This window comes from Heteronotia binoei, chromosome 21 (genome assembly GCF_032191835.1).
Source record: "Heteronotia binoei isolate CCM8104 ecotype False Entrance Well chromosome 21, APGP_CSIRO_Hbin_v1, whole genome shotgun sequence".
Taxonomy (NCBI): domain Eukaryota; kingdom Metazoa; phylum Chordata; class Lepidosauria; order Squamata; family Gekkonidae; genus Heteronotia; species Heteronotia binoei.
Window position 1 is genome coordinate 24205708 of NC_083243.1, and position 26799 is coordinate 24232506.

Here is a 26799-nt window from a genome sequence, read left to right on the forward strand (position 1 = left end):
GATTTATATTCTGCCCTCCACTCAGAGTGGCTCACAATCTCCTTTATCTTCCTCCCCCCACAACAAACACCCTGTGTGGTGGGTGGGGCTGAGAGGGCTCTCACAGCAGCTGCCCTTTCAAGGACAACCTCTGCCAGAGCTAAGGCTGACCCAAGGCCATTTCAGCAGGTGCAAGTGGAGGAATGGGGAATCAAACCCGGTTCTCCCAGATAAGAGTCCACGCACTAAACCATTACACCAAACTGGCAGGTAGATGCTGAGCTGATATGATTTAGTACACTTTCTGATGTGTGCCATATGCAAATGGGTTATGCAAATGAGTTGTGCAAATGAGCTCTGGCACCTCTTTTTCTACAAAACGATACCTGGAATACACCATAATGGATAGCCACCATTCAAATTGCATGTCACTTCAGATTTCTCTGGTACTGCAAGCCAATAACAGGTGTGATGGTCCCTTTGGCCCATAACCAGCGCATATGGGTGTGGTGACAAACAAGACGCTGGTGCAGTCCTTTGGTCTAATTCTGTGAGTTGCAGCACTGAGGTCAAATCAGGAGAGGTGGCCATGGAGAAGGGCTGTAACCAAAGAAGTGGACAAGCTCCAGCTTAACCTCCTAGCTTCCTTTGTGTCACCTTTCCTTTGGTGTGTTGTGAGCCGCCCTGAGCCTGCTTCGGCGGGGAGGGCGGGATATAAATAAAATATATTATTATTATTATTATTATCATCGTTTATTCTGGCTCCTCTTCTTCATTACGAATGCAGGGTTGCAAGGAAGGAAGGAAGGAAATGCGTGGAGATTTGGGGTGTGTGTAGGAAGGGTAGGGTTTGGTGATAGAAGGGTAGAGTGCCATAGAATGTGCCTTCCAAAACAGCCATTTTCTCCAGGGGAACTAGGGTTGCCAGATCCAATTCAAGAAATATCTGGGAACTTTGGGGGTGGAGCCAGGAGACTTTGGGGGTGGAGCCAGCAGACACTGGGGGTGTAGCCAGGACCAAGGGTGTGACAAGCATAATTGAACTCCAAAGAGAGTTCTGGCCAACAGATCTAAAGGGACAGCACATTCTTTAAATGTCTTCCCTCTATTGGAAATAATGAAGAATAGGGATACCTTCTTTGGGGGCTCATAGAATTGGACTCTGTGGTCCAATGTTTTTTTAAACTTGGAGAGTATTTTGGGGAGAGACACCAGATGCTATCTTGAAAATTTGGTGCCTCTACCTCAAAAACTGACCCCCCCCCAGTGCCCCAGATACCCACAGATCAATTCTTCATTATACCCTATGAGAATCGGTCCCCATAGGGAATAATGGAATGCCCAGCAGACATTTCTCTCCCCTCTTTCTGATGACCCTTAAACGAGGGGAGGGCCTCCAAACTGGGGGATCCCCTGCCTCCACCTGGGGATTGTGTAACAGGAAAAAGTCACACAAACAGGAGACCTGAAGGAAAAGCAAGCAGCTCCGTGTATGGTGTGCCTCTGTATCGGATTCCTTCTACACTTTCAATAAAGATTACTTCACAAATAAATCCGGTTTGTCCAATTTCTTTACTGCTGGCAAAAAACTGTATCTGGATTTGCTCAATGCAAGCAGTGAATACTTCTACCGCAGCTAAAAGTACCAGCACCAGCAACAGGCATAACTGGTCTATTCTGTTCCTCAATGATGATGATGATGACGACGATACTGGATTTATACACTGCCCTATATTCTGAATCTCAGAGTCTCAGAGCAGCTCACAATCTCCTTTACCTTCCTCCCCACAACAGACACCCTGTGAGGTGGGTGGGGCTGAGAGAGCTCTCCCAGAAGCTGCCCTTTTCAAGGACAACTTTGCGAAAGCTATGGCTAACCCAAGGCCCTTCCAGCAACTGCAAGTGGAGGAGTGGGGAATCAAACCCGGTTCTCCCAGATGTGCACTTAACCACTACACCAAGCTTTATCCAAGCTATTATTTTTTTTGCCAATATTTAGCATCACTCTTCACACTTATTAACAAATCTTGTCACACTCAATCCAACAATTAATGATACCCAGATACAACTTTTTTTTTTTGCCAACAGTAAAGAAATTTAACAAACTGGATTTATTTGTGAAGTAATCTTTATTGAAAGTGTGGAAGGCATCCGATACAGAGGCACACCATACACGGAGCTGCTTGCTTTTCCTTCAGGCCCACCTGGGGACTGGCATCCCTAAGGGGAACTGATCTCTTAGCTCTGGCAATCATCGGTAATGCCGATAGCAGAAGGTCTTCAGGTGCCTTTGGGGGGTTGGCAAGCCTATGCCTGGGCTTCATGCAGACAGTGAAAGGCAGGTGGCAGTGGGAACCACAGCTACCATTTAGGGTTCTTTTGGGGTTGATGAACCAGGTTTGCTAGACAGACAGGCAGAAGAACAAAGTTTGAGTCGAGTGGCACCTTTGAGCCCAACAAAGTTTTATTCGATGTATGAGCTTTCAGATGCAGGCACACTTTCTCAGATACAATGAAAAGGAATTTACCAGTTCATACATATAAGCAGAGGCTGGGCAGATATGAGAGAGAGAGAGGGGGGGGGGGGGGGGAGAGAGAGAGAGCACACTAGACTTAAGCTGTTGTTTGATGTATATTTTATATGTTAGACATTTTGGTATTGCTAATTAAATTTTATTTTTAGAAAGAGACAGAGACAGAGAGACAGACAGACTCCTTAGTTGTAGTATCTCCATAGGAGTAGTTGTAAAAAAAAAAAAAAAATTGCTGGCATTTAGGCACCTCTACAGGTTGCTATAGCAATCTCAATACATGCAGAGATATCCATCCACCTGCAGTTCAGTGTAGGACCATGCAGGTGTCCTTGAGGCGGACGTGGCAAGAGTGAAGGGGTTAGGAAAGGTTCTGGTGACTGGGGAAGAGGAAGGCAGCAGACAGCGCTGAGAGGTGTAGTCAGGGGAAGAAGAAGAAGATGAAGAAGATATTGGATTTATATCCCGCCCTCCACTCCGAAGAGTCTCAGAGCAGCTCACAATCTCCTTTACCTTCCTCCCCCACAACAGACACCCTGTGAGGTGGGTGGGGCTGGAGAGGGCTCTCACAGCAGCTGCCCTTTCAAGGACAACCTTTGCCAGAGCTATGGCTGACCCAAGGTCATGCTAGCAGGTGCAAGTGGAGGAGTGGGAAATCAAACCCGGTTCTCCCAGATAAGAGTCCGTACACTTAACCACTACACCAAACTTTTTACCATCTGCGGATGACAAGGCAGTTGGTTCCCTTTTACGAATGTGATGACTTAGCAACAGTGATCCATGCTATGGTCACCTCGAGACTGGATTACTGTAATGCCCTCTACATGGGGCTGCCCTTGTCCCAAATCCGGCGACTCCAGCTAGTGCAGAATGCTGCAGCCAGGCTGTTAATGGGAGTTCCTCTACGGGAGCACATTCAGCCTGTGTTGAAAGCGCTGCATTGGCTACAGATAATGTACCGGATTCGTTTCAAGGTGCTGGTTATTACCTTAAAAGCCGTATATGGCCAGGGTCCTGAATACCTTAGGGACCACCTTTCCCTGCATATGCCCCAGCAAGCACTTCAGTCCAGGTCTCAAAACCTGTTGACAGTTCCCAGCTTCAGAGAAGCCAGGCTCAAATCAACAAGAGCCAGGGCCTTTTCCGTTGCTGCCCCTAGCTGTTGGAATGAGCTGCCAGAAGAGATCAGAGCCCTGCGAGAGCTTTCACAGTTCTGCAGGGCCTGCAAAACAGCACTCTTCCGCCATGCGTTTTCATGATGATAACATCTGCAGCAGGGGGATTGGCCCATAGAAATATCACCGATGGTCTACCTCTTCATGTTATTGCGATCCTAGGACCTCTTAGAATGGCTAACCACCATTCAGATCGCTTTCTGAAACCTTGATACCAGGGAGGGCAGGATATAAATCAAATAAAATCAATCTATAAATAAAAAAAAATTAGTTTGCTCTGGGGCCATCCTTCCTGAACTAAGACAAAAATGAGTGAGCTGGAGGCAAAAAAAAACCTGTCAGCTAGCTCACACTAACTCAGCTTAGAGGGAACACTGGCCAAAACCCAGGTGTCAACAGGAAGTCCACTAACAAGACCATAAAAAATATAAGAGAAGCCATGTTGGACCAGGCCAATGGTCCATCCAGTCCAACACTGTGTCACACAGTGGTCAAAACCCAGGTGCCATCAGCAGGTCCACCACCACTGCAGCTACGACTCCAGAAGCCCTCCCTCTGCTCCCCCCAGGCACCAAGAATACAGAGCACCACTGCCCAAGACAGAATGTTCCATCCAGACCTTGTGGTCAGTAGCCACTATTGGACCTCTGCTCAGGCCCGTAGCTACAGCGGGGCCCAGGGGAACCAGGCCCATCCTTTCAACCCCCTCTTTCAATTGTATGGCCCGCCTATTGCTCACCACCACTCTGAACAAGTAGCATCATTGCTGCTGGTCTTTTTGCTTTTTTTTCTCTTCCCTTTCCTAACACAGCATGTAGAGCAAAGGGGGGGGGGCGGTTAGCTTGTAGAACTCAAGACAGCTTACAGTGGCAAGAGCCCAAGGCTGCCAAACCAGGTAGCCCCCTAACCCCCCAAACAACAAATCCTGCTGTGAGTCCCACCAAACATGAAATCCTGGCTACAGCCCTGCCTGAGGAGAGCCAGCTTGATGTAGTGGTTAAGTGTGCGGGCTCTTGTCTGGGAGAACCGGGTTTGATTCCCCACTCCGCCACTTGCACCTGCTGGAATGGCCTTGGGTTAGCCATAGCTGTCGCAGGAGTTGTCCTTGAAAGGCCAGCTGCTGTGAGAGCCCTTTCAGCCCCACCCACCCCACAGGGTGTCTGTTGTGGGGGAAGAAGATAAAGGAGATTGTAAGCCGTTCTGAGTCTCTGATCGAGGGAGAAGGGTGGGGTATAAATATGCAGTCTTCTTCTCTGCTGCATATGCTTATCCAATCCCCTCTTGAAGCTGTCTATACTTGTAGCCACCACTGCTTCCTGCAGCAGTAAATCCCATGTGTTAATTGCTCTTTCGGTGAAGAAGTATACCTCATGTGAGAGGAATCTTGGTTGCTGGATATGCAAGCTGATGTGAAACGGTGTGGATAACAGCTGCTGAAGCCTCCTTATAGCAAGGAGAAAATGAGATGGGCACTGCCTGGGGGGTCAGAGATATTTTGAGGGGCTTCCTCCCAGGTGAAAACCTGCAGGATCTCCAAGCACAGTCACATTCTTTCTTACCTTTCCAATGATGGCTTCCTGCAAAGTGGTTTTGGAGCAAACATATGGGTTACATTGACGCATCTGAACACCTGAATGCATGAAGCTGTTGGCCTATCAAATCCAGTACCGTCTACTTTGGCTGGCAGTGGCCCTCCAGGGTCTCATGTGGAAGTCTTTGACGTCAGCAATGTGCGTGAACAAGATCTTGGGGTTCAGGTGGACCGTAAGTTAAGTATGAGCAACCAGTGTGATGCAGTGACAAGAAAGGCTAATGCTATTTGGGGGTATATCGACAGAGGCATAACATGCAAATTGCAAGATCTCCTAGTCCCCCTGTACACGGCATTGGTCAGGCCACACCTGGAATCTTGTGTGTAGTTCTGGAGGCCTCACTTCAAAAAAAGAAATGTGGACAGAATGAAGCATGTGCAGAGGAGAACAAAAAGGATGCTCAGGGACCTGGGAACCAAGCCCTGTGAGAAGGTTCAGTCTGAATAAGAGGCTGAGGGGGGACAGCATGGCTCTCTTGAAGTATTTGAAGGGTTGTCACTTAGAGGAGGGCAGGGAGCTGTTCTTGTTGGCAGCAGAGGAGAGAATTTGCAAGAATGGGCTTAAATTACAGACTGGAAGATACCGGTGGGATAGTAGGATTTATTTTTTTTTTTACAGTAAGAGTTGTTCGACAGTGGAATCAGCTCCCTAGGGAGGTGGTAAGCTCCCCCGCACTGGCAGTCTTTAAGCAGCGTCTAGACAAACACTTACCAGGGATGCTCTAGGCCAGGGTGGCCAAACTGTGACTCTTTCACACATATCGTGTAGCTCTTGAAGCTCCCGCTGCCGCATCAGCCAGCTTGGAGAAGGCATTTCTCTCTCTAAATCACTTCTCCGAGCCAAGCCAGCTAGCAGCTTGGAGAATGCATTTAAGGTTAAAGTTGCTTTCTTTCCACCTCTCCCTCCCTCCCTCCCTCCATCTATTTTCCTTCCTTCCTTCCTTCCTTCCTTCCTTCCTTCCTTCCTTCCTTCCTTCCTTCCTTCCTTCCTTCCTTCCTTCCTTCCTTCCTTCCTGTCTTGCAGCTCTCAAAATCTGATGTTCATGTGTTGCAGCTCTCAAACATCTGACATTTATTCTAAGTGGCTTTTACATTAAGCAAGTTTGGCCACCCCTGCTCCAGGCCGATCCTGCACTGAGCAGGGGGTTGGACTAGACGGCCTGTAGGTTCCCTTCCAACTCTCTGTGCTTCTATTATCTCTCGCTACCTGATTCTTTCACATAGATATGTTGGGGGTTGAACCTGGCAGCTTCAGCGTGCAAATCAGATGCTCTTCCACTGAGCCACAACCCCTCCCCGACTGAAACACACAAAGCTGCCTATCTGCAATCCTGCTGGCTTATTACAGGGGAATCGCAAGGATTTTGTACTATACGCTGAGTGCTTTGAACCCTGGCAAGTCCCTCACAAAGGCTGCGTGATCCATGACGTCTTGCTGAAAGCACAGAGAAAGAGAGAGAGAGAGAGAGAAACACTCACGCCCCTTCCAGTCGAGCATCTCCAAACAGAAAGATTTGCTCGAATCTTAAAACGTTCTCTTTCTATTCTGCGGCTTCATTCTCTTCCTAGCACGTGTTCTATTAGACTGATCAATTAAACTGCTTCTCCTCTCTCCACCCCTCCATCCCGACAATCTCAATGAATGTGTTTGGGTTTGTTTAGCCGTGGTTCATTGATCACTTTTATCGTTTCGGCATTAGAAATGCAAAGCCTTTTTTTTCCCCCTCTTCCAAACTGGAGATTGATTTTAATGAATTTTGTAATTAAAAGATTTTCACTTTTTTTTTTAATTGCAGGGTTTGCTTCATGCTTGGGAGTGCGGGGGGGGGGGGGGTGGAAGCTTCCATGTGGATGTAATGTTTATTTATCAAAGTAGCAAATCACGGCTAATGTATGCAGGGTGTTGCGATGCACAATGAGGTTGGTGTCACAGTAACAAATTTTAATTAAGCCGTGATAAGTTAGCGGCTGAACGTGTTGCAGGAGAAGTTGCATGGGACCAGTGTTTCATTATACCACTGTCGGGTTTGGGTTTTTTTTTTTTTTTAAGCCGTTTGAAATTGCTTACAATTAAAATCATGAGTATGTGTGAGGTGGGATTCATGTCTACTCACAATAGGTGGACAGGCCCCCAGTAGGACAGAAAATCCCCCACCTGTCGCCTGCTTCCCCTCTGAGCAGCAGCAGCAGGAGAATTTTGAAAAAACAAACAAGGACACAGCCTTGTGTTTTTACTGGAAATTCTTCCTGGACGAAGAAGAAGAATTGCAGATTTATACCCTGTCCTTCTCTCTGAATCAGACACAGAACGGCTTACAATCTCCTATATCTTCTCCCCCCACAACAGACACCCTGTGAGGTGGGTGGGGCTGAGAGGGCTCTCACAGCAGCTGCCCTTTCAAGGACAACCTCTGCCAGAGCTATGGCTGACCCAAGGCCATTCCAGCAGGTGCAAGTGGAGGAGTGGGGAATCAAACCCAGTTCTCCCAGATAAGAGTCCGCACACTTAACCACTACACCAAACTGAAAGTGACAAAAGTTAGCTCTAGGACAGGGATGTTGAACTTACTTGTTATGAGGGCCAAATCTGACATAAATTAAATCTTGTTGGGCTGGGCTATGTCGGGCCAGGAAATATGTATACCTATTTAAAATTAGGTAGCAGAGATATAAACTTTATGAAGGACACAAACAAATACAAAGATTTTTTTAAAAAAAACCTTAAAACATGCTTAAAACATTAGCATTTGTTGGTCTTAAAGGTGTTTTCTTTGTATTTCTCCCATGGGATCCAGGGAACTTGGCAAAGGAAGCTCTGGCTCTTTCCTTCCTTTCCCAGGGGATCAGGAGGGGGACGAGCCTCCGCCAATAGAAGGAAGAGAGGCTTGGCTTAGTATCTCTGCTGTGTGATTGTGAGAGCCTGGCAAAGCAAGCTCTGCCTCCCCCCCCTTCCTTCCCAAAATAGGAACCTCAGCCGATGGAGAAAATAGAGGTTTTGCTCTGTAGCTCCTGTGCGATTGGGGAAGTCTTGCAAAGCAAGCTGTTATGCAGAAGGAAGTAGGAGAGAGGGAAAAGGAAGCAGATGACAGCCATTTGCTCGGGGGCCTGATGGAAGCCCTCCGAGGGCCTGATTTGGCCTCTGGGCTGCATGTTGGACACCCCTGTTCTAGGAATTGCCAGAAAATCTATGGTAAAATGCTATTGTAAATTCCTCACTAGCAGTTGCTCTGCCCCTGGGCTTCTGCTTTTTCCAGCTCAAGTGATCAATTCACCACCAGTTGCTGCACGGGTGCATTTTGATCTGCAGCTCCCTCCGATTTCCCTCATGGCTTCCTGTTTTTTGGAGATCCAGAAGCTGCGAGGGAAATTGGAAAGAGCTGTGGATCAAAATGTACTTGTGGAGCAACTGGTGAGGAATTGATCATTTGAGTCAAAGAAAGCAGAAGCATGGGGGGTGGAGCAACTGCTAGTGAGGAATCAGCCATAGAGTTTTTGGTGGTTCTCTGCCCACCTCTCTGGCACCAGCCAGTTGGCTGATGGGGGAATTACACCCCCCCCCCCTGAAAAGGGAGGAACACCAGAAATTAATGTAATGTGCCTATGTGACCCGGAAGTGACAGTGGGGCCTACTCTCTGGTTTTGAGTGGAAATTCTATGGTAGAAGCTAATTCTACCATAGAGTTTTGCCCCCAAACCAGCACATCACCCCACAGCATGCCTACATCCAGGGGTGGAATTCTAGCAGGAGCTCCTTTGCATATTAGGCCACACACCCCTGATGTAGCCAATCCTCCGAGAGCTTACAAGGTTCCTTTTTTACAGCAAATTTCCTGATCAGACATCCCTCCATCCTTCAGTTCTAAACAGCGTTGGTCCTGTCGTTGGTTGATCAGAGTTCTCAACCGGACCTCATTTTTTGAGATGGCATTCCGCACTCACGCAAGCACAGTACCGTGGGATATTGTGCTTGGCTTTTTAAAAAAAAAAGGTGCCAGCAAAGGTGGGCGGTCTGCCCCCCCCCCCAATTTAAACACTTGGCCAGGGAGAGGAAACCCAGGAGTTCTCTTTGCTGTCTCTCTGCCTGGCGGGGAGACAGCAAAGATGGGTGATCTTCCTCCCCCCCCCCCATTTAAACACCCTGCCGTGGTGTTTAAATGGGGGGGGCACGGCAACTTTCTTTGCTGTGTCTCCGCCTGGCGGGGAGACGGCAAAGGGGGTCATCTTCCCCCCCCCCCCATTTAAATGGGACAGGGTAAAAGTCTGAATGGGCCGGAACAGGCCAGAATAGGCATCAAACAACGTAGACTGTCACAAAAAATGAACACCCCACCAGGGTGTTTAAATGGGGGGGGGGGGAGCACAGGAACTCTCTTTGCCCTCTCACTGCCTGGTGAGGAGACCATAAATGTGGGCGATCTGCCTTTTCCTCACATTTAAACACCCTACCTGGGTGTTTAAAGGGGGGGGGGGGAAATCTGGGAACTGCCTTTGCCATCTCCCTGCCAGCAAAGGTGGGCAATCTGCCTCCCCCCCCACCCCACATTTAGGAAAGGTCCCCTGTGCAAGCACCAGTCGTTTTTGACTCTGGGGTGATGCTGCTTTCATAAAGTTTTCATGGCAGACCTTTTACAATGGTTTGCCATTGCCTTCCCCGGTCATTACACTTTCCTCCCCAGCAAGCTGGGTACTCATTTTACCCACCTCGGAAGGTTGGAAGGCTGAGTCAACAATTGCTGGTGCAATGATATCATTTGGAGTGGGCTCTCGCAGGGAAGCAGATGTGCACGTGCGATGAGTTGGCTACAATGGAGCGATCAAACATAGAAAGTAAGCGCGGGAGTCATAGGAAGCATTCTTGGTCCGGATTTAATGTTCTATCAAAGAAGTCCGCATCCCAGTCGTGGCAGTGCAGGACACGAACGAGCCAATGACCATTGCCAGATGCTGATGTTTGGACAACCGCATAAAATCCGACATGCATCTGGCTTTCCTCCATGCCCATCTCGTCAGTTTATGTGCATCTGACCTCGGCCACCTTTAGCATATAATACCATTTAGGATTGTTCCTAATGTTGTGGGAGTACCTGAGAGGAAACAGGGATGAGCCAGTTTGGTGTAATGGTTAAGTGTGCGGACTCTTATCTGGGAGAACTGGGTTTGATTCTCCACTCCTCCACTTGCACCTGCTGGAATGGCCTTGGGTTAGTCATAGCTCTGGCAGAGGTTGTCCTTGAAAGGGCAGCTGCTGTGAGAGCCCTCTCCAGCCCCACCCACCTCACAGGGTGTCTGTTGTGGGGGGAGAAGATATAGGAGATCGTAAGCCGCTCTGAGTCTCTAATTCAGAGAGAAGGATGGGGTATAAATCTGCAGTCTTCTTCTTCTTCAGTGATGATGTTTTCAAACCTGTTGCCTAGAGAGAATCATCATGCCATCTCACTGATGTGTTTTAGAAGGATGGCAAAGACTGCCCTATTTAGGAAGAACTTCTTCCACTTGTATTCAGGCTGACCTGGAGCTGGCATCCAGTCTTTTGCAGGATTGGAAATGTATTTATTTATTAGGATTGTCTGTCTCATGGCATTTTAAGACCGTGTTGCATTTAGATACGATCGAGGTTTACAAGATTATGCATGGGATAGAGAAGGTAGAGAAAGAAGTACTTTTCTCCCTTTCTCTCAGTACAAGAACTCGTGGACGTTTAATGAAATTGCTGAGCAGTCAGGCTGGAACTGATAAAAGGAAGTACTTCTTCACCCAAAGGGTGATTAACACATGGAATTCACTGCCACAGGAAGTGGTGGAGGCTGCAAGCATAGACAGCTTCCAGAGGCAATTGGATAAACATATGGAAAAGAGGTCAGTCAGTGGCTATTAGCCACAGCATATTGTTGAAACTCTCTGTCTGGGGCAGTGATGTTCTGTATTCTTGGTGCTTGGGGGGGGGGCACAGTGGGAGGGCTTCTAGTGTTCTGGCCCCACTGATGGACCTCCTTATGGCACCTGGGGGTTTTTTGGCCACTGTGTCACACAGAGTGGAGGGACGGTGGCTCAGTGGTAGAGCATCTGCTTGGGAAGCAGAAGGTCCCAGGTTCAATCCCTTGCATCTCCAAAAAAAGGGTCCAGGCAAATAGGTGTGAAAAACCTCAGCTTGAGACCCTGGAGAGCTGCTGCCAGTCTGAGAAGACAATACTGACTTTGATGGACCAAGTGTCTGATTCAGTATAAGGCAGCTTCATATGTTCATATAGAGTGTTGGACTGGATGGGCCATTGGCCTGATCCCACATGGTTTCTCTTATGTTCTTATGTAGATGAATACAAGCATATTTTTGTTATGTTTTCCATTCCCAAAATTGCCTTGAAAGTGTAGCTAGGAAGCAGGATATTAATCTACAATGTGTGTACGTGCACAACGAGTAGGATTATTGCAGTCAAGAGACATTACTGATCACTCTGATCTGGATGGCCCAGGCTTAACCCTGTTTTGTCAGATTTCAGAAGCTACACAGGGTCAACCCTGGTTTGGATTTGGATGGGAGACCACCGAGGAAGTCCAGGGTCACTACACAGAGGTAGGCAATGGCAAACCACCTCTGTTCTGCCTCAGGGAGATGGATTTTTGCCTTAGACAGAAGCAGGTGATATTTTAGGGCTTTGTGGACCCTCACTGAGAAAACTTCAAAACTCCTTTCGCTTCCCTTAAAATTCTTCAGATGTTTCATCTGAGGAGAAATCCTCCTCAGAAACTTGTTTCAGGTGAACTTTCATTGACAACTTAACCACTGACCAATTTTATATTCTACCTGTACTATTTTCAGATCATGCAGCTACCCGGACTTCAGCAATCTTTTATGTTTGTCCTCTCGAGCCCCTAAAAGTTGTCTCTGGTGGGGATATCGGCTCTGAAGTGGAAAAAAAGATGTTTCCTTGAATTAACCGAGGTGGACAGGATGTGGAGTTAGAAGGAAACACCAGATGTTATTGGGCAGCTTCTAGAATTGGCTCAGGGATGTTTCCACTGCATTCCAAGCATCTTTCCATATTACATTCCGCTATGTTATTTATTCAAATATTATTCCCAAATTCCAATCTGAATGGATTGTTCAAAGTCTTAGATTGCTTACAGACCACTCTCTAGCACAGGGCATTAATAGTTTGGTAAAATAAGCCTGAAGAGCAACTCATAAAAATGGTTCTTATGGGGAAAATCAAACCATTTCCAGGTCTACTTAAGCTTCAGAAATGAAGAAGATATTGGATTTATTTCCCACTCTATACTCTGAGAGTGAGCCACTCTGAGAGTCTCAGAGCGGCTCACAATCTCCTTCCCCCACCCCCAACAGACACCCTGTGAGGTGGGTGGGGCTGAGAGAGCTCTCACAGAAGCTGCACTTTCAAGGACAACTCCTACGAGAGCTATGGCTGACCCAAGGCCATTCCAGCAGCTGCAGGTGGAGGCGTGGGGAATCAAACCTGGTTCTCCCAGGTAAGAGTCCATGCACTTAACCACTACACCAAACTGGCTCTCTTTATGTGCCATCTTCTTCTTTACTGTTCATTTCTTGACTCCCAACCTTTCCTTTTCACCAACTTCATTCTGATCATTAACACTTCCTCTACAGCAGGAATTCCCAACATGGTGCCCATGTAGGAATGGTCATGTAGGGATGCCAGCTTCCTGGTGGGGATCTGAGGATTCCCTGGAATTACAACTCATCTTGTGGGGAATCAAACTTGGTTCTCCCAGATAAGAGTCTGCACACTTAACCACTATACCATCCCCTGCCAGTGGCCATAGGGGACCTGGCAACTCTCTGCCTGTGGGTGCCATGGTGCTCACCAACAACTTTTCTGGTGCCAACAGAGTGTTTTCAGAAAGTAAGGTGAACTATGTTGGGCTTTTGCCTAGCAAGGCTTCTGACCAGCCAGTGGAAATGTTATTGGCTGTGCAGATTTCTTTTTAAATGTTTCTGTAGCAGCAGCTGCAACCAAAGCATAAGGATCTTTACTGTATGATTGAAGGTAAGCTGTGACAGCCATTTTGTGGCAGCCATTTTGTGTCTGTGCCCACCATGCTATGTGAGAACTTCGTATGTGAATGCAGGCTTGAAAAAGTTGGAAATCTCTGTTCTAAAACTACTTGCCCTGATGAAGTAAGATGTTTTGAATGCATGCTATGTGTGTGTGTGTGTGTGTATGCACATGCCTGGAAGTCATGGCAACTTCTGGTGAATGACACCTACTGAGGGCCTGGAAGGTATTCAGAGAGGTGACTGAATAAAGCCTGCCTCTTTCCTCCTGACAACTGGTATTTCAAGGAGGTCTCCCATCCAAGTACTTGTCAGAATTGACCCTGTTTAGCTTAGGGTTGCCAGGTCTAACTCAGAAAATACCTGGGGACTTTGGGGGTGGAACCAGGAGATTTTCCCATTCCCTAAAATAAATAAATAAAAAATACAGCACTGCCGTTCCCCTGAACACAGTCTTTATTTCCTTTATTTCCTGGCTCCACTGATGGACCTCCTGATGGCACCTGGGGGTTTTTTGCCACTGTGTGACACACAGTGTTGGACTGGATGGGCCATTGGCCTGATCCAACATGGCTTCTCTTATGTTCTTATGATCCTCTTCCCCTTGCAGCTGGCTGCACTTCTACTAAATGAAAGTGACCACAAACTCACAAAGCAGCAAAAATAAATGCACTTTGCAAGCACACATTTTTGCTGTATTTCAACCAACTTCTTCAGACTAACATTATTTCCAATGAAGGGAAGGTATTTAAAAGGTGTGCGGTCCCTTTAAATGTGATGGCCAGAACTCCCTTTGGAGTTTACTCTTTACTATGCTAACAACTTCTGAAAGGAATGTAAAACAAGTGGAGGGAATGGGCTGGCTTATTTTCCTTTCTCACAGCTTCATAGACTCAGGAGGAACATGGCTCTGTTGGCTTGCCCCACCTCCATTCAGCCTTGCTTCTACTGAGATTTAAAGGCACACACACCTTCCAAGTTTCCAAGCTTCTTCTAAGCCTTCCAAGGTGGAAAGGCACATCATGGCTGTTGGGGCTGGTGTTCCCCCACCAGCCAGCTGGCTGCAGATGGGGAAGAGCCTGCAAAACCAGGGGAATCCCCTGCGAAGATCTGAAAGCTGGCAAGCCTAGTTTAGCTTCCAAGATCTGATGAGATTGGACTCACCTGGGCTATCCAGGTCAAGGCCAGTGTAAGCTTTTTAATGACTTGGTTCTTCAACATGTAGAAGAAACCATGACACTTCTGCTACTTCAGCATTTCCCTGTTTTTGTAAGATATCAGAGAGGCCATCTGAAAGTGGAACTGAGAACTATCCAGAGAGACCATCTGAAAGTGGAACTGAGAACTACCTCGGCCACAGTTTACAAATTCCTGGTGCTGAGGATATTCAAAACCATCAGATGATATTGGCTGCACCATCTTTACTGGTATTGATTGGATCGTGTTTCTGTCTTATCAAATAATGCTTCTTTGAAATTCTTCCCTTTTTGTGTGCATGTGTATCTGTTCTTTTTATTCTCACTCTTCGACATATGTAAGTTCATGGAAGATTGCCAGAAATCCACCATGAATAATTCAGTATTGATCAAAGGGTAAGACAGCCTTCATTCAAGCAAAACCCAGACCTTTTATTATGTAATCATTTGGAAAGCAAGATCTAAGTATTCCTTCATTCCATGCCACATAGGTGATATCTCCATGTTAAGAATTTCAGGAGAGAAAAATGCAAGCTTCTTACTTTTGCATTTCTTACTCCGCCTCACCCCCCATAATTAGAAAATATATGGGATTCTTTTTCCTTAAAAAAACGAGCTGCTTTTAACATTGCTCTAATTAAATTTCCAGAGGATTTTTTTTTTTTTTGCATTTTGCTTGTGTGAGAGAGAATTCAATTAGGTTTTAATCTCCGTAATCAAAAATGCACTGGTGCTTTGAGTATTTGATTTTTAATTTAAAAATTTGACATGGCATTCCAATTAAAACATTCAACAGTTGCATCGTAGCATAAAAGTCTATTACCTCCAGTAATCAGGAGAATCCAGAGTCCGTAAAAAATACCTGTAGCATTCAGAGAAGCCTCCCCCCCCGTCCCGCGGCAACTGCAATACTTAGTCCATTCTAAAATCGTTCCTTCTTATTACCATTTATAGGAACTCTGATCTTTGAGAATTGAGACCTTGATCCCATTTTCAAGGTCTAAACAGCAATTATGGGCAGCTCTCTCACTACAAAAATATTGACCTAATCCAGCGCTTCTATTAAGCATGTGGGCAGTAAATTAGGGTTGCCATCCTCCAGGTGGTAGTTGGAGAGCTCCCAGGATTACAACTGATCTCCAGGCGACAGAGATCAGTTCACTTGGAGAAAATGCCTGCTTGGAAAGGTGGATTCTATTGCATTATGTAGTTGTTGCTGTGCAGTCGCACAATCGAGTCTTTGCAACTCCATGGAACAAGTCAGACAAGGCCCGCCAGTCTTCCACCATCCTCTGATGTCCAGTCAAATTCATGTTAGTTACATCAGTAACGCTTTCTGAACATCTCATCTTTTGCCGTCCCCTTCTTTTGCCTTCTGTCTTTCTCAGCATCGGGTTCTTCTCCAGGGAGTGCTCCCTTCTTATTTGGTGGCCAAAGTATTTGAGCTTCAGCTTCAGCATCTGACCTTCCAGGGAACAGTCAGGGTTGATTTCCCTTAGGACTGACTGATTTGATCTTCTTGCAGTCCAAGGGACTCTCAAGAGTCTTCTCCAGTGAGTGCTCCCTTCTCATTTGGTGGCCAAAGTATTTGAGCTCCTGCTTCAGCATCTGACCTTCCAGGGAACAGTCAGGGTTGATTTCCCTCAGGACTGACTGATTTGATCTTCTTGCAGTCCAAGGGACTCTCAAGAGTCTTCTCCAGCACCACAATTTGAAAGCATCTATTCTTCTGTGCTCAGCCTTCCTTATTATACCCCTCCCCAAACCTCACCTTCCTCAGGCTCCACCCCCAAAATCTCCAGGTATTTCCCAGCTCGGAGCTGGCAGCCCTTGTACATGTTAATTGAGGGGGATATGTCATGTGCACCTCTTCTTGTTAAATGAATGAAGAAACCATTTGTTCCATGACAAACAAGAAATGATGCAAACCATAGTATATGCACACCCACAAACTCTGGAACTCTCTGCCATTCATGTACTGTATATAATGGTGGTCAAATTCATGCAATCAGGGGTGGAATTCTAACAGGAGCTCCTTTACATATTAGGCCACACACCTCTGATGTAGCCAATCCTTCAAGAGCTTACTAAAAAGAGCCTTGTAGCCTCTTGGAGGATTGGCTACATCAGGGGTGTGTGGCCTAATATGCAAAGCTTCCAAGAAGTGATGTTGTATCAGAGCCAGATCTATGGAAAGGCAAGAGGGGGTGCCTGCCCCCGGCGCCATCGGGGGGGGGGCACCAAATTAGCCACCCCACCCACATTTTTCTCCTCCTGTGTCTGTGTGCACAGACCCAGAGAGAAGAAAGTCAGGGCGTCCCAGTGGTGTTTGCACCGTCCTCGGAACTGAGGAGGGCACAAAGGCAGCCCCTGCCCTTTCTCCTCCCCCTGCTCTGTGTGCAAAGACGGGGGAGGAGAAAGCAAGGGCATTCCAGCAGCATTGTTCTCGAAGCTGAGGACGGCGCAAACACTGCTCCCCCCCCTTTCTCCTCCTTGGGTCTGTGTGCATTGCTGGCAGCAGTGGCACCTTAAGACCAACCAAGTTTTATTCTGTCTGGGTGTCAGCTTTCTGGGGGCATGCGAAATAAATCAGATTCAGAGGTGGAGTTCTTTTTGCAGTTTGTTTAAATGCTGGATTTTGGAAAGAGGCTTTGGCTGGACGGCTGGAGGCAGCTGGAAATCTGTCCGAGAGGTCCTAAAGCACCTCCTCTTTCCCTCAAGCAGCATGCCAAAACCTCCCTACAACCTCGTGTGTGTGCACGCTTGGTCCTCCTCCTGCGGCACGCCTGGCTAACTGGCTGTTGGGTCTCCATCCCCTGGCAGCTCTCAGGCAGTAGAAAGATCTCCCCCCCCCCCCCACAGCCTCTGCAAAAGGCCTCTATCCGCAGGAGCCACTGCCAGGCGGAGGGAGGAGCAAGCCAGTTGCCCTTGGACTGGCCAAGGAGGCAGCGCCAGGCACACAGCCTGGCTGCACGCTCTCAACCAGCCACAGGGTAAGGCAGCAGTCGAAGGGATGGGGGCCCTTGGCTTTGGAGGGGAACGGCTGGGGGGCGTGGGCTGGCCAGCACCTCTGATGCGGGCTGGGCAGCATTCACAAGACAACTTCAAAACAAAACCCTCTACACCCCATTGATCACCTGAATCAAAAGAAGACAAAACAATTTCTGTTGATTGTGACCCTCAAAACATAGTATGGAAGATCAAGATTATGCTTACATGAGAAACTGAATTAAATGAATGTTTTTAATAGAGCTATGTCTGCTCTATACGAACTGTAGTATAAAGCTGCCTCATATCAAGGCAGACCATAGTCAGTACTGTCTACTCTGACTAACAGCAGCTCTCCGATACCTCTGGCAGCAGCAGGTCTTTCCCAATACTTTCTCTTGGGGAGGGGGAGTCAATGTCTGGCATGTGAATTTTCTAGTGGAGGGAGGAAAGACCAGTCCACTAAGCAAGAGAAAATATTCTGCATTTATAGACAGCAGTCCCTGATAATCTCTTCTAAGTGGCTTTGTGAATCATTTACTGCAGTGCAACTCTATTGCCTGCATGGAAAATGGTTGGTTGCATTTCCTTTTGAATCACATCAGTTTCAAAGGGAGCACTATGCTAGTCTTAAGCATCCTCTGATGGGACAGGGTAAAAGCCAGAACGGGCCAGAACTGTCAAGTCTGGCTTTAACTCTGGCTCAAACAAAGAGCATGCTGGGTAGAACCAAAGTATAACCAAATGCTGCTAGCAAACCTTTTCCTGTTCCCCCCTCCCTTCCCTAGAGAATCTCCCTGCTTTGAAATGGTGATGTGTGAAAAGTCTTATCTGAACCTTCTCAGCTCAGGTCTGGGGGAGAGGAAAGAGCCTGAAAACCATCAAGGCCAGAGGGCCTAATCAACACGAGAATGTATTGGTAACATCTATGTGTGAATGTCCCCTGCGCAATTCCCCTACCCGTAGGAATGCCTTTGAAGTACTCCTTAAATGCAATGTATCTACTATATGTCTTCAGTCTTTTCAAGCCTTGGCTTAGGCCACAAGTACCCAGTATCAATAAACTAGTTTCTTTGTATCTACATCAACTCGTTATTGAATCTGCAGACTTGACACAGAACAGCCCAGAACGGGCATCAAACAATGTAGACTGTCACAAAAAACACTGGGGTGCATCACAGACACGCGAGAACAATATTCTAGAAAAGAAAAAGTGGAACTCATACGTCCTTATTACCCCCGTTCTGGGCCAAAATGCCTCTGGAACACCCTGAAACTGGCTGGAACAGGCATCAAACAACCTGGGTTGCCACAAAAAACACTGGGATGCATCACAGACACTCCAAAACAATATTCTAGAACAGAAAAAGTGGAACTCACACATCCTTATTACCCCGTTCTGGGCCAAAATGCTTCTGGAAAACCCGGAACAGGCCCGAACCGACATCAAACAACCTGGGTTGCAAAAAACAACAACAACAAAACACTGGGATGCATCACAGACACTCAAGAACAACATTCTCGAAAAGAAAAAGCAGAACTCACATGTCTTTATTATCTTGTTCTGGGCCGAAATGCCTCCAGAACATCCCGGAATAGGCCTGTTTCATGCCTGTTCTGGTCCATTCCGGGATGTTCTGGAGGTATTTTGGCCTGAAATGGGCTCATAAAGATGTTTTGAGTTCCATTTTCCTTTTCTGAAATCTTGTTCTTCAGTGATGCGTCCCAGTGTTTTTTGTGGCAACCCAGGTTGTTTGATGCCCGTTTCGGCCTGTTCCAGGTGTTCCGAAGGCATTTTGGCCTGGAATGAGGTAATGACCGTTTTCGCACACAGCTTACCTCACAGTCACAATCCTGTTCCCTCCGCAATGTCTGGTCGGATTTCCCACCATCTGCGCCGAAGTTACAGGAAGTGCCGCAGCTTTTGCGTAGCAAACGTAAACCGCTAAAACCCAGTTTACGTTTGCTACGCAAAAGCCGCGGCACTTCCTGTACTCCGGCGCAGATGGTGGGAAATCTGACCAGACGCTGTGGAGGGAACAGGATTGTGACTGCGAGGTAAGCTGTGTACAAAAACGGTAAATAAGTATGTGTGAGTTCTGCTTTTTTCTGTTCTAGAATTTTGTTCTCAAGTGTTTTCTGTGGCAGCCAACACTGTTTGATGCCTGTTCCAGGCTGTTCTGGCTCGTTCCGGCTTTTAGCCTGTCTCTCATCTGACGGGCAATTTCTTTGCAAAGGTCCCGTTGAAGGAACTGCCTTGCCCAAACAGAAGAATACTCCCTCTAAGCTGTAGAGTCTTGTGAGCAAAAATTCTACATTGTGAGCTACTAGCAATAAAGTGGTGAGCCACTGCAGAAATTAGTTTGCTTTGGGGCCGTTTTTCCTGAGCTAGCACAAAAATGTGTGAGCTGGAGGCTAAAAAACTGAGCTAGCTCACACGAACTCACTCAGCTTGGAGGGAACACGTTACATAACTGAAGCAAAGCATGAGCTTTTCTACAGCTTTTTCTACCGTTGTGTAATTACGTAGTCTGGTGCATACTTACAAGGATATGTAGCACCACAGTCATTTATTGGTTGGTTGGTTGATTGATTCAACTTAATGAATCACCCTATCCCAGCTAGTGCCGGGCTCTGGGCAATGTACAACAATAGACAACAAATATATATATTTAGAATTGATAGAGTTATTCCATCGTCACTGAAAAAGTCAAAGAACAAATAATTTGTTACAGCAGCCTTGTAGTTTGTTGTTTTATTTCCTCTGGAGTTGTTTATTATATATCGATATTTAAAAACTTGATCATATACGTGTATACAAAGAGAAAATATAAGGGGCGCCATTTTTTACTTTTGCCCCCCCTCAAAAAATATGTAGATCCGGCCCTGTGTTGTACAAAGGGTTGCCGATGGCTTAGACAATTCCTTCAGGTTTGAGGGTGGTGCCTGGGAAAGTTGGAGTCTCGGGGAGGGAGGCAGCTCAGTGGGGATGTGACGCTGTCCAGTCCACTTTCTGAAGCTGTCAGGAGAATGAGGGTTGCCAGACCTGCCATTGTAGGCAGGGGTCCCTTGCTCCAAGTCTCCACCACCCTGCCACACATCAGCTGGCCAATGGAGGGGGGGGGGACTTACCCACCCAAAAGTGGGAGATCCATCTGACATGCAGTGATATGTCTACTTCGCTGTCCATGTGACCTGAAACCAACATCATCAGATCCAGGATGTCAGGACGATGCTCTGGTATTTGGGCAAAAACTCTATGGTAGAAGCCGTAGAAGCCAGATTTGCCATAGAGCTTTTGCCCAAATACCAGAGCGCAAATGTCCCAGTCATAATGACATCGCTTCTGGGACATGTGGGCAGTGATGTGGACACATCACCGTAAGTCAAATGAGCCTTCCTGCTGCTCCAAGTTAGATCCCCCCCATCCCCCACCAGTTGCCAAGAGACACCTGGCAACCCTAAAGAAAATTAATATTTGTTGGGAGATCATTTGAAAATCCCATGAGAACTCTATGCCCTACATAGAAGTTAGCAACACTAGTTTGTATTTTAGTCTAAACAATTTAGACTAAATAGAAGGGAGTTTAAAGGGTCTCAGAGTCCCTTTAAACCCCTGCTTTCTGCTCCATCTGCAAGCCACCATAAATTGCACCAACTGCTCTACAAATTCATTGAAATTCATGATAGTAGACCCCATCATGAATTTTTGTTCATGACCCATGAACAGGGCAAAATTCATGAAGAATTTTGCTTTGTGGTTCAGTTCATTCCCCTCCCTAACACAGATGTCTTTCAAGGGCATGGACAGTTGTTTGGCAGTTACCATAGCCATGCAGATTCTGAGATATTACTGATGATACATGGTTGTTACTAAATTCCCTATGCTACGCTACCTGTACTGAAGGAAACCCTGGACTATTTGGAAAAGACCAAATTCATCTCTAGGGCAACAAAGCCAACTGTATGGGTTAATAGCCTTGTTATTACTCAGAAGATGAGTGGAACCCTTCGTCCTTGCCTAGACCTCTGAGTCTTAAACAAAACCATTCAGCTGCAACATTCCCCATTCCTACCATTATCTGAAAAAGTGAGCAGTAACTCACAAAAGCTCCTACCTTGCCACAAATTTTGTTAGTCTTTGAGGAGCTACTGGACTCTTTTCTATTGCTAAAGACAGACTAACATGGACATCTATCTTTATCTACCATTGAGGATGTTCAATAAAGCATGGCTGGCAAACATTCTTCAGAATCTTGGACAAAAAAGATGACTACTGATGGCTACTAGGAAGCTCCGACTAAATTGCTGGTGATGCAGTGATGTCGCAGCAAAGCTCTGGAATTTGGACAAAAGCTCTATGGTAAAAATGGCTTCTACTGTAGAGTTTCTGCCCAAATACCAGAGGAAAGGAAAGGACCAGAAGAAAGTGCAAGCACCAGTCATTTCCAACTCTGGGGTGATGTTGCTTTCACAACATTTTCACGGCAAACTTTTTACAGGGTGGTTTGCCATTGCCTTCCCCAGTCATCTACGCTTCCCCCCCAGCAGGCTGGGTACCCATTTTACTGACCTCAGAAGGATGGAAGGCTGAGTCAACCTCGAGCCGGCTACCTGAAAACCCAGCTTCCACCAGGGATCGAACTCAGGTCGTGATCAGAGGTTAGGACTGCAGTACTGCAGCTTTAACACTCTGCACCACGGGGCTCTTCAAATACCAGAGAGTCGCTATTAAATAGTGAGTTCAGCCATGGGTAAGAAACATAACTCTTTATTGAGAAACTCTGAACTGAAGTACAACCAGGAAAAACAGGCAATATATACAATCAGGGAAGGAAAAACAATATATACAATCGGGGAAGATAAAAATATGGAGCAGAGGTCCATCAGTGGCTATTAGCCACAGTGTGTGTGTGTGTGCGTGCGTGCTTGTGTATATATATATATATATATATATATATATATATATATATATATATATAAATTTTTGCCACTATGTGACACAGAGTGTTGGACTGGATGGGCCATTGGCCTGATCTAATATGGCTTCTCTTATGTTCTTAACACACCCCTTTTAGTCAGTGGGAATCAACCCTATTGGTCTTTCCAGGATCCTTCTTTTGCATGTGCATTGATACATGCCTAGTGTCAGGGGTAGAATTCTTTGCATATTAGGCCACACACCCCTAATGTAGCCAATCTTCCAAGAACTTACAAGGCTCTTTTTTGTAAGCTCTTGGAGGATTGGCTACATCAGGGGTGTGTGGCCTAATATGCAAAGGAGCTCCTGCTAGAATTCCACCTCTTCCTAGTGTCCCGATTGGCTGGTTCACACAGAATGATCAATAGGAATGTAGATATTTGAATCCTGGAGGGTAGAAGCATGCTTCAGTTACTAACACTCAGAACAGTATGTGAATTCAGAACACAGAACAGTCTATGAGCAAGGCACAATACATAACAGTCACCATGACATTGCAATGTGATGACATCACTTCCAATACATGCCAGAACTGATATCTCCACATCACCAGCAAAATAACCTGGGCATCCCTCAGGCTCTTGGTAAGTCACAAGAGGCAGTGAGACTTACCAAGTGGGGCAGTGATGCTCTGTATTCTTGGTGCTTGGGTGGGGAGGCACAGTGGGAGGGCTTCTAGTGTCCTGGCCCCACTGGTGGACCTCCTGCCTCACTGCCCCCGACAGAGAGTTCCAACAATATGCTGTGGCTAATAGCCACTGATGGACCTCTGCTCCGTATGCTTATCCAATCCCCTCTTGAAGCTGTCTATGCAAGCAGCCGTCACCACCTCCTGTGGCAGTGAATTCCATATGTTAATTACCCTTTGGGTGAAGAAGTACTTCCTTTTATCCGTTCTAACCCGACTGCTCAGCAATTTCTTTTGAGTGTCCATGATTTCTCGTATTGTGAGAAAGGGAGAAAAGTACTTCTTTCTCTACCTTCTCTATCCCATGCATAATCTTGTAAACCTTTATCATGTCACCCCTCAGTCGACATTTCTCCAAGCTAAAGAGCCCCAAGCGTTTTAGCCTTTCTTCATAGGGAAAGTGTTCCAACCCTTTATTCATTCTAGTTGCTCTTTTCTGCACTTTTTCCAATTCTATAATATCTTTTTTGAGGTAGTAGTAGTTTGGTGTAGGGGTTAAGAGCAGCAGATTCTCTGTCTGGGGCAGTGATGCTCTGTATTCTTGGTGCTTGGGGGGCAACAGTGGGAGGGCTTCTAGTGTCCTGGCTCCACTCCTGATGGCACCTAGTTTTTTGGCCTCTGTATGACACAGAGTGTTGAACTGGATGGGCCATTGGCCTGATCCAACATTGCTCCTCTTATGTTCTTATGTCCCGCCTCCATTCCCTGTTGGTTGCAAGGTACCCAGCAACCCTATGAAGCAAGTATGGATCTGGATAGAAGAAGATCTGGAAATTCATAAGCGGAACCAAGCTCCACAAAGGAATGCTACCAAATTTCATGACCACGCTGTTTCAACTGGTAAATCTAACTTCTAACAGCTCATGGTAACTTTTTTGCTTTTAAAGAACATCTCCCAAAGGCAAAATCTGGGCAATGTTCTTTTTTCCAGGGGCAGAACCAGAAAACAGGGTCTGTCCTTGATAAACAGGGACGGCAGGAGGGTATGAAGTATGTGATCTTCAGGACCGCTGAAGGGCTGATGCGGAATGAAAAATACTTAATAAGATCTCCTGCCGGTGTAAGCCGACTGAGCCTTACTAGAGGCGGCCACACCACTGCGACTTTCATCAATCAACAATCTGGCTGGAAAACACAGGCCTTGATGTTGCAAAGGAAACAGCTGTAGGTTAGGCACACGAGAGGTCAGGATTTAAGCTGTTTAGAAGCAAAGCCGGCTGCATGGCTTCAGTGCGGGAGGTAGCGAGCACAGCAGCCCCGAGCAGGCGGGAAAATTGGATAATAAACAGAGCATGATAATGGATCCGATTGCTAAGCAGCGGCTGCAGTCTCTTGGTTGGAAGATATTGTCTGACATAGTTTTATGGCCCTTCTCTGGGAAGGGGGGGGAAAATCATGTTTGCCTCCATGAGAAAGTAAACAGTTCAGGTCAGCACTTTTTAATATCACCTCTGGCAGCCTTGAATGATGTCTGGCTTGTGTGCTTGGGCTGCATTTCCAGCTCATGCATGATTGAGAGTAGGTTTTTAATATATATATATATATTTCTAACCACCTGAAGTTGTTGTCCAAAACACTGGCCATCAAACTGCACATACATTAGGGAGGCCAGCCTCCACGGTTCCTCAGAATTACAGCTCATCTCCAGACTACAGAGATCAGTTCCCCTGGACAAAATGGATGCTTTGGAAGGTAGATTCATCATTGCATTGTAGCCCACTGAGGTCCCTGTCATGCTGTTACAGTTGCAAGAGCATTCTCTGTAGCCTGGCAGGAGCCTTGTAGATGGGCTTACTGAAGATTGGGCCACTGCTGGTACACCAAGCACAAACTGATGAGACTTCCCCATGGTGAACAGCACCTTCTTTAGAGAGGATCTGTCCCATGTGCTTGACTTTGTCAACCATGAGCTGAACTTTGTCAGGGTTGAACTTCGCACCTTTATGGCAAGCCCTCTTCGGGACTTGCTCAAGGTTCTGATGACGTTCTGCTTCTGTGGAGGCTGCAATGATCATATCATCTTTGATGATCCTCATGCCCAGGGGTTGTTTTGTAGAAAAATAGATGGTGAAGCTCATTAGCATAACTCATTAGCATATGCCGCCACCCACCGCCAGCCCAAAGCAACCCAATGCAAGAAAGGAGAGCCGCAGGCAAGCGAGGCCTGCTTGGGCTAGCTAGAGATCCAGCCAGCCCAAGCAGGCCTTGATCACCTGGGGCTCTCCTTGGCCAGCCACTCCCCACTGTCAAAAGGCCAGCAAGCTACCTACCACCCAAAATCACATAAGTGGAGAAAGGCTGGTGCAGGCTTCTCCAGGGGTTAATGAGGGCTGCTGGAGTGGGTGGCAAAGCTCCTAGTGGCTAGATAATAATAATAATAATAATAATAATAATAATAATAATAATAATAATAATAATAATAATAATAATTTTTATTTATATCCCGCCCTCCCTGCCTAGGCGGCGGCTAGATGGCTGCCCTCTCTCCTAATCCAGGGATTGTTATGCAGTTGCACCTACTATTCAATGGACAAGGTAGGTGGGGAGGGTGGCTATCAGAAAGGTTCAGGAGCTGTGCTCCTGTGAGCTTCTGCTGAATTCAAGGCCTGCTCGTGCCCAGGATGTCAAAGAATCATTCACGAGTCTTTTGCTGGAAAACGTCATTGCCTGATTTGATGGCAAAGGGCTTCCTAGTGAAATGGTAGCAACCCCATGGAGTGTCGAATGTGCACAGTTCAGCAGGTTCTTCATTGAGTTTGACCTTTTTGTCCAAGAAACCTGCTAAGAGGTCTGAACTGCTCAAAGGAATGGAGACGCTGCTCTTGTTTTGTTTTGACTGAGCAGCCAACACGTATCTATTCCAGGTCAGGGCTCACAAACAAACATTTACATGAAACTTCATATTAATTTTACTTGTGGAGAAATGTGTTCTACTTACTACTTTGGAAATCTGGATTATTCAAAACTGTGCCCTTCATTTTTAGAAAGAAGTTGTTCTCTTTTAGCATAGAACACTCTCCGACTTCACTCAACACTATAGAGTCCCCCCCTCCAAACAGGGCAGGCATAGGGAAGTAAGTGGGGTACGCAGCTGCCTAGGGGCACAACCAGGCGTCCCCTTACTCCCCTTGCCCCTTCCCTGGAAGGCTCTGCTTGGCCGCTGCACTATTCAGAGGCTTCCTTAGAAGCCTCTGAAGAGTGCGGTGTTTTAGCACAGCCCGGCCGCTTTCAAGACGAAAGCAGCCATGCCTTTAGTGCAGTGTTTTAGCTCAGCCACTTTCGACCCAAAAGCAGCCTGGTGCTGCTAAAACACCGCACTATTTGGAAGTTTCCTTGGAAGCCTTCGAAGAGCTCGGCAACCACTTTCAGCTTGAAAGCAGCCAGGCAGCACAGGGGGAAAGCGGAGGAGTGAACTGTCTTAAGGTAGCTGGGGGGCACGATGCGGGGGGACACGATGCAGGGTAGAACCCCTAGCATCGGGCCTGCCTCCAAAGAAGCTATTTTCTCTCAGGGAATTGATCTCTGCAGTTTGGAGAACAGATGTGATTCCAGGAGATCTCTAGGCCCCACCTGGAGGTTGGTAACCTTACACCCAACTCCAAGCAGTGACTCCCCATTTTAGAAGCATTTATCGTGAAGAA